The following is an 8,973-nucleotide window of genomic DNA, read 5'->3' on the forward strand; positions in this document are numbered from 1 at the left end:
GGAGAAACTATACATCTTTATTTGTGGAGTGTTCTGGATATCATCTATGACATATGTATAAAAAATGAGTGAGTATATCATTTATGTTCTTCATATACACAAAAGTAACCCTACTAAATTCTACATCCAGATAAATATATTATCTAATATACAGAAATACAAACACACCTTATATTTATATATGTGTATCAATTCAGTCAAAAGAAGTAATGTATCACTAAACATGAGAAATATATATCTCATCACGTACCATAAACTATATTTCTAATTTCAAATGTGTAAAAAATCTCATTCAATGATCTACTCAAAATAAAATACAGATGAAATTCAAGACATGTTTATTGTTTCACTTCGTTTCATGTACAAAAGCAGAAAAACAATTCAGAGAAATATAATTGTTAAATATTTCGACTATAAAAAGTGAACTAGGAATCTCATATCGAAGAGAAACAAAAATCTGTGTAAAGTATATATTTCTTACTAGAAAATAACATGTCGGAAAACATGGGAAAAAATGCCAAAAGGAAACCACATTCTTGTGAAGTATGTGGTTCTACTTTTACGACAAAAGGAAGCATGTTACGACATATGCGAAACCATACTGGAGAGAAACCATACTCTTGTGAAGTATGTGGCTTAACTTTTACAACAAAAGGAAATATGATTCTACATATGCGAACACATACTGGAGAGAAACCATACTCCTGTGAAGTATGTGGCTTTTCTTTTGCACAGAAAATAAATATGGTTCAACATATGCGAACACATACGGGAGAGAAACCATACTGTTGTGAAATATGTGGCTTTTCTTTTGCACAGAAAGGAAGTATGGTGCAACATATGCGAACACATACTGATGAAAAACCATATTCTTGTGAAATATGTGGTTCTTCTTTTACACGAAAACAACATTTGTCAGTACATATTCTAACGCATACTGGAGAGAAACCATATTCTTGTGAAGTATGTAGCTCTTCTTTTAAAGAGAAACGATATTTGTTGCAACATATGCTAACACATATTGATGATAAGCCATATTATTGTGAAGTATGTGGCTCTTCTTTTACAAGGAAACAGAGTATGTTGCAACATATGCGAACTCATACTGGAGAAAGACCATATTCATGTGATGTATGTGGCTCTTCTTTTACATTAAGAGAAAGTATGAAGAATCATATGCGAACACATACTGGAGAGAAGCCATATTCATGTGAAGTATGTGGTTTATCTTTTGTAAGCAAGCAAAATATAAGAGTACATATGCGGACACATACTGGAGAGAAGCCATATTCATGTGAAGTATGTGGTTCTTCTTTTGTAAGCAAGCAAAATATTAGAGTGCATATGCGGACACATACTGGAGAGAAGCCATATTCATGTGAAGTATGTGGTACTTTATTTTCAAGGAAAGATCATGTATTGCGACATATGCGAACACATACTGGAGAAAAACCATATTCGTGTTAAGTATGTGGTACTTCATTTGCAACCAAGGAATATATAAGAGTACATATGCGAACACATACTGAAGAGGATAACCAGACAAGATAAATTCTTGTCCTGGACTCCAGTAAGACCAAGAGACCAAAATAAAAGATATACTACAACATATGAAAATGGTTAATTGGGGAGAGGAAAATTATGTTCTCAATTTCTTTACTAACTCAGTGTTTGAGAGATAAAGAACTTAAATGGAACATTCGAATATCTATGCATGTCATATAGAGTTCAAGTGTTAGCCCAAGGTTGTGGGCCCCTTGACTTCTGAGAACTTCGAGTAAAATAAAATAAAAGAGAGGAGCCATATTCTTGTGAAGTATGTCATTCCTCTTTTACACAGAAACAACATATGATGGAACATATGCGAATACATAATAGAAGCCATATTCTTGTGAAGTATGTCACTCCTCTTTTACACAGAAACAACATATGATGGAACATATGTGAATACATAATAGAAGCCATATTCTTGTAAAGTATGTCACTCCTCTTTTACACAGAAACAACATATGATGGAACATACGCGAATACATAATAGAAGCCATATTCTTGTAAAGTATGTCACTCCTCTTTTACACAGAAACAACATATGATGGAACATATGCAAATACATAATAGAAGCAATATTCTTGTGAAGTAGTTCACTCCTCTTTTACACAGAAACAACATATGATGGAACATATGCAAATACATAATAGATACCATATTCTTGTGAAGTAGTTCACTCCTCTTTTACACAGAAACAACATATGATGGAACATGTGAATACATAATAGAAGCCATATTCTTGTGAAGTATGTCACTCCTCTTTTACACAGAAAAAACATATGATGGAACATATGCAAATACATAATAGAAGCCATATTCTTGTGAAGTAGTTCACTCCTCTTTTACACAGAAACAACATATGATGGAACATATGCGAATACATAATAGAAGCCATATTCTTGTGAAGTATGTCACTCCTCTTTTACACAGAAACAACATATGATGGAACATATGCGAATACATAATAGAAGCAATATTCTTGTGAAGTATGTCACTCCTCTTTTACACAGAAACAACATATGATGGAACATATGTGAATACATAATAGAAGCCATATTCTTGTGAAGTATGTCACTCCTCTTTTACACAGAAACAACATATGATGGAACATATGCAAATACATAATAGATACCATATTCTTGTGAAGTAGTTCACTCCTCTTTTACACAGAAACAACATATGATGGAACATGTGAATACATAATAGAAGCCATATTCTTGTGAAGTATGTCACTTCTCTTTTACACAGAAACAACATATGATGGAACATATGTGAATACATAATAGAAGCCATATTCTTGTGAAGTATGTCACTTCTCTTTTACACAGAAACAACATATGATGGAACATATGCGAATACATAATAGACGCAATATTCTTGTGAAGTATGTCACTCCTCTTTTACACAGAAACAACATATGATGGAACATATGTGAATACATAATAGAAGCCATATTCTTGTGAAGTATGTCACTCCTCTTTTACACAGAAACAACATATGATGGAACATATGTGAATACATAATAGAAGCCATATTCTTGTGAAGTATGTCACTCCTCTTTTACACAGAAACAACATATGATGGAACATATGCGAATACATAATAGAAGCCATATTCTTGTGAAGTAGTTCACTCCTCTTTTACACAGAAACAACATATGATGGAACATATGCAAATACATAATAGATACCATATTCTTGTGAAGTAGTTCACTCCTCTTTTACACAGAAACAACATATGATGGAACATGTGAATACATAATAGAAGCCATATTCTTGTGAAGTATGTCACTCCTCTTTTACACAGAAAAAACATATGATGGAACATATGCAAATACATAATAGAAGCCATATTCTTGTGAAGTAGTTCACTCCTCTTTTACACAGAAACAACATATGATGGAACATATGCGAATACATAATAGAAGCCATATTCTTGTGAAGTATGTCACTTCTCTTTTACACAGAAACAACATATGATGGAACATATGCGAATACATAATAGAAGCAATATTCTTGTGAAGTATGTCACTCCTCTTTTACACAGAAACAACATATGATGGAACATATGTGAATACATAATAGAAGCCATATTCTTGTGAAGTATGTCACTTCTCTTTTACACAGAAACAACATATGATGGAACATATGCGAATACATAATAGAAGCCATATTCTTGTGAAGTATGTCACTTCTCTTTTACACAGAAACAACATATGATGGAACATATGCGAATACATAATAGAAGCCATATTCTTGTGAAGTATGTCACTTCTCTTTTACACAGAAACAACATATGATGGAACATATGCGAATACATAATAGACGCAATATTCTTGTGAAGTATGTCACTCCTCTTTTACACAGAAACAACATATGATGGAACATATGCGAATACATAATAGAAGCCATATTCTTGTGAAGTATGTCACTCCTCTTTTACACAGAAAAAACATATGATGGAACATATGTGAATACATAATAGAAGCCATATTCTTGTGAAGTATGTCACTCCTCTTTTACACAGAAACAACATATGATGGAACATATGCAAATACATAATAGAAGCCATATTCTTGTGAAGTAGTTCACTCCTCTTTTACACAGAAACAACATATGATGGAACATATGCGAATACATAATAGAAGCCATATTCTTGTGAAGTATGTCACTTCTCTTTTACACAGAAACAACATATGATGGAACATATGTGAATACATAATAGAAGCCATATTCTTGTGAAGTATGTCACTCCTCTTTTACACAGAAACAACATATGATGGAACATATGCGAATACATAATAGAAGCCATATTCTTGTGAAGTATGTCACTTCTCTTTTACACAGAAACAACATATGATGGAACATATGCGAATACATAATAGAAGCCATATTCTTGTGAAGTATGTCACTCCTCTTTTACACAGAAACAACATATGATGGAACATATGTGAATACATAATAGAAACCATATTCTTGTGAAGTATGTCACTTCCCTTTTACACAGAAACAACATATGATGGAACATATGCGAATACATAATAGAAGAAATATTCTTGTGAAGTATGTCACTTCTCTTTTACACAGAAACAACATATGATGGAACATATGTGAATACATAATAGAAGCCATATTCTTGTGAAGTATGTCACTCCTCTTTTACACAGAAACAACATATGATGGAACATATGTGAATACATAATAGAAGCCATATTCTTGTGAAGTATGTCACTCCTCTTTTACACAGAAACAACATATGATGGAACATATGTGAATACATAATAGAAGCCATATTCTTGTGAAGTATGTCACTCCTCTTTTACACAGAAACAACATATGATGGAACATATGTGAATACATAATAGAAGCCATATTCTTGTGAAGTATGTCATTCCTCTTTTACACAGAAACAACATATGATGGAACATATGTGAATACATAATAGAAGCCATATTCTTGTGAAGTATGTCACTCCTCTTTTACACAGAAACAACATATGATGGTACATATGCGAATACATAATAGAAGCCATGTTCTTGTGAAGTATGTCACTCCTCTTTTACACAGAAACAACATATGATGGAACATATGTGAATACATAATAGAAGCCATATTCTTGTGAAGTATGTCACTTCTCTTTTACACAGAAACAACATATGATGGAACATATGCGAATACATAATAGAAGCCATATTCTTGTGAAGTATGTCACTTCTCTTTTACACAGAAACAACATATGATGGAACATATGTGAATACATAATAGAAGCCATATTCTTGTGAAGTATGTCACTCCTCTTTTACACAGAAACAACATATGATGGAACATATGCGAATACATAATAGAAGCCATATTCTTGTGAAGTATGTCACTTCTCTTTTACACAGAAACAACATATGATGGAACATATGCGAATACATAATAGAAGCCATATTCTTGTGAAGTATGTCACTCCTCTTTTACACAGAAACAACATATGATGGAACATATGTGAATACATAATAGAAACCATATTCTTGTGAAGTATGTCACTTCCCTTTTACACAGAAACAACATATGATGGAACATATGCGAATACATAATAGAAGCCATATTCTTGTGAAGTATGTCACTTCTCTTTTACACAGAAACAACATATGATGGAACATATGCGAATACATAATAGAAGCCATATTCTTGTGAAGTATGTCACTCCTCTTTTACACAGAAACAACATATGATGGAACATATGTGAATACATAATAGAAGCCATATTCTTGTGAAGTATGTCACTTCCCTTTTACACAGAAACAACATATGATGGAACATATGCGAATACATAATAGAAGCCATATTCTTGTGAAGTATGTCACTCCTCTTTTACACAGAAACAACATATGATGGAATGTATGCGAATACATAATAGAAGCCATATTCTTGTGAAGTAGTTCACTCCTCTTTTACACAGAAACAACATGATGGAACATATGCGAATACATAATAGAAGCCATATTCTTGTGAAGTATGTCACTTCTCTTTTACACAGAAACAACATATGATGGAACATATGTGAATACACAATAGAAGCCATATTCTTGTGACGTATGTCACTCCTCTTTTACACAGAAACAACATATGATGGAACATATGTGAATACATAATAGAAACCATATTCTTGTGAAGTATGTCACTCCTCTTTTACACAGAAACAACATATGATGGAACATATGTGAATACATAATAGAAGCCATATTCTTGTGAAGTATGTCACTCCTCTTTTACACAGAAACAACATATGATGGAACATATGCGAATACATAATAGAAGAAATATTCTTGTGAAGTATGTCACTTCTCTTTTACACAGAAACAACATATGATGGAACATATGCGAATACATAATAGAAGCCATATTCTTGTGAAGTATGTCACTTCTCTTTTACACAGAAACAACATATGATGGAAGATATGCGAATACATAATAGAAGCCATATTCTTGTGAAGTATGTCACTCCTCTTTTACACAGAAACAACATATGATGGAACATATGTGAATACATAATAGAAGCCATATTCTTGTGAAGTAGTTCACTCCTCTTTTACACAGAAACAACATATGATGGAAATATGCGAATACATAATAGAAGCCATATTCTTGTGAAGTATGTCACTCCTCTTTTACACAGAAACAACATATGATGGAACATATGTGAATACATAATAGAAGCCATATTCTTGTGAAGTATGTCACTTCTCTTTTACACAGAAACAACATATGATGGAACATATGCAATTACATAATATAAGCAATATTCTTGTGAAGTATGTCACTCCTCTTTTACACAGAAACAACATATGATGGAACATATGTGAATACATAATAGAAGCCATATTCTTGTGAAGTATGTCACTCCTCTTTTACACAGAAACAACATATGATGGAACATATGCGAATACATAATAGAAGCCATATTCTTGTGAAGTATGTCACTCCTCTTTTACACAGAAACAACATATGATAGAACATATGTGAATACATAGTAGAAGCCATATTCTTGTGAAGTATGTCACTTCTCTTTTACACAGAAACAACATATGATGGAACATATGCGAATACATAATAGACGCAATATTCTTGTGAAGTATGTCACTCCTCTTTTACACAGAAACAACATATGATGGAACATATGTGAATACATAATAGAAGCCATATTCTTGTGAAGTATGTCACTCCTCTTTTACACAGAAACAACATATGATGGAACATATGTTAATACATAATAGAAGCCATATTCTTGTGAAGTATGTCACTTCTCTTTTACACAGAAACAACATATGATGGAACATATGCGAATACATAATAGAAGCCATATTCTTGTGAAGTATGTCACTTCTCTTTTACACAGAAACAACATATGATGGAACATATGTGAATACATAATAGAAGCCATATTCTTGTGAAGTATGTCACTCCTCTTTTACACAGAAACAACATATGATGGAACATATGTGAATACATAATAGAAGCCATATTCTTGTGAAGTATGTCACTCCTCTTTTACACAGAAACAACATATGATGGAACATATGTGAATACATAATAGAAGCCATATTCTTGTGAAGTATGTCACTCCTCTTTTACACAGAAACAACATATGATGGAACATATGCGAATACATAATAGAAGCCATATTCTTGTGAAGTATGTCACTTTCTCTTTTACACAGAAACAACATATGATGGAACATATGCGAATACATAATAGAAGCCATATTCTTGTGAAGTATGTCACTCCTCTTTTACACAGAAACAACATATGATGGAACATATGTGAATACATAATAGAAGCCATATTCTTGTGAAGTAGTTCACTCCTCTTTTACACAGAAACAACATATGATGGAACATATGCGAATACATAATAGAAGAAATATTCTTGTGAAGTATGTCACTTCTCTTTTACACAGAAACAACATATGATGGAACATATGCGAATACATAATAGAAGCCATATTCTTGTGAAGTATGTCACTTCTCTTTTACACAGAAACAACATATGATGGAACATATGTGAATACATAATAGAAGCCATATTCTTGTGACGTATGTCACTCCTCTTTTACACAGAAACAACATATGATGGAACATATGTGAATACATAATAGAAGCCATATTCATGTGAAGTATGTCACTCCTCTTTTACACAGAAACAACATATGATGGAACATATGCGAATACATAATAGAAGCCATATTCTTGTGAAGTATGTCACTTCTCTTTTAAACAGAAACAACATATGATGGAACATATGCGAATACATAATAGAAGCCATATTCTTGTGAAGTATGTCACTCCTCTTTTACACAGAAACAACATATGATGGAACATATGCGAATACATAATAGAAGCCATATTCTTGTGAAGTATGTCACTCCTCTTTTACACAGAAACAACATATGATGGAACATATGTGAATACATAATAGAAGCCATATTCTTGTGAAGTATGTCACTTCTCTTTTACACAGAAACAACATATGATGGAACATATGCGAATACATAATAGAAGCAATATTCTTGTGAAGTATGTCACTCCTCTTTTACACAGAAACAACATATGATGGAAGATATGTGAATACATAATAGAAGCCATATTCTTGTGAAGTATGTCACTCCTCTTTTACACAGAAACAACATATGATGGAACATATGCGAATACATAATAGAAGCCATATTCTTGTGAAGTATGTCACTCCTCTTTTACACAGAAACAACATATGATAGAACATATGTGAATACATAATAGAAGCCATATTCTTGTGAAGTATGTCACTCCTCTTTTACACAGAAACAACATATGATGGAACATATGCAAATACATAATAGAAGCCATATTCTTGTGAAGTAGTTCACTCCTCTTTTACACAGAAACAACATATGATGGAACAT

This window comes from Euprymna scolopes, chromosome 46 (assembly GCF_053919585.1).
Source record: "Euprymna scolopes isolate OS-2025 chromosome 46, ASM5391958v1, whole genome shotgun sequence".
Taxonomy (NCBI): domain Eukaryota; kingdom Metazoa; phylum Mollusca; class Cephalopoda; order Sepiida; family Sepiolidae; genus Euprymna; species Euprymna scolopes.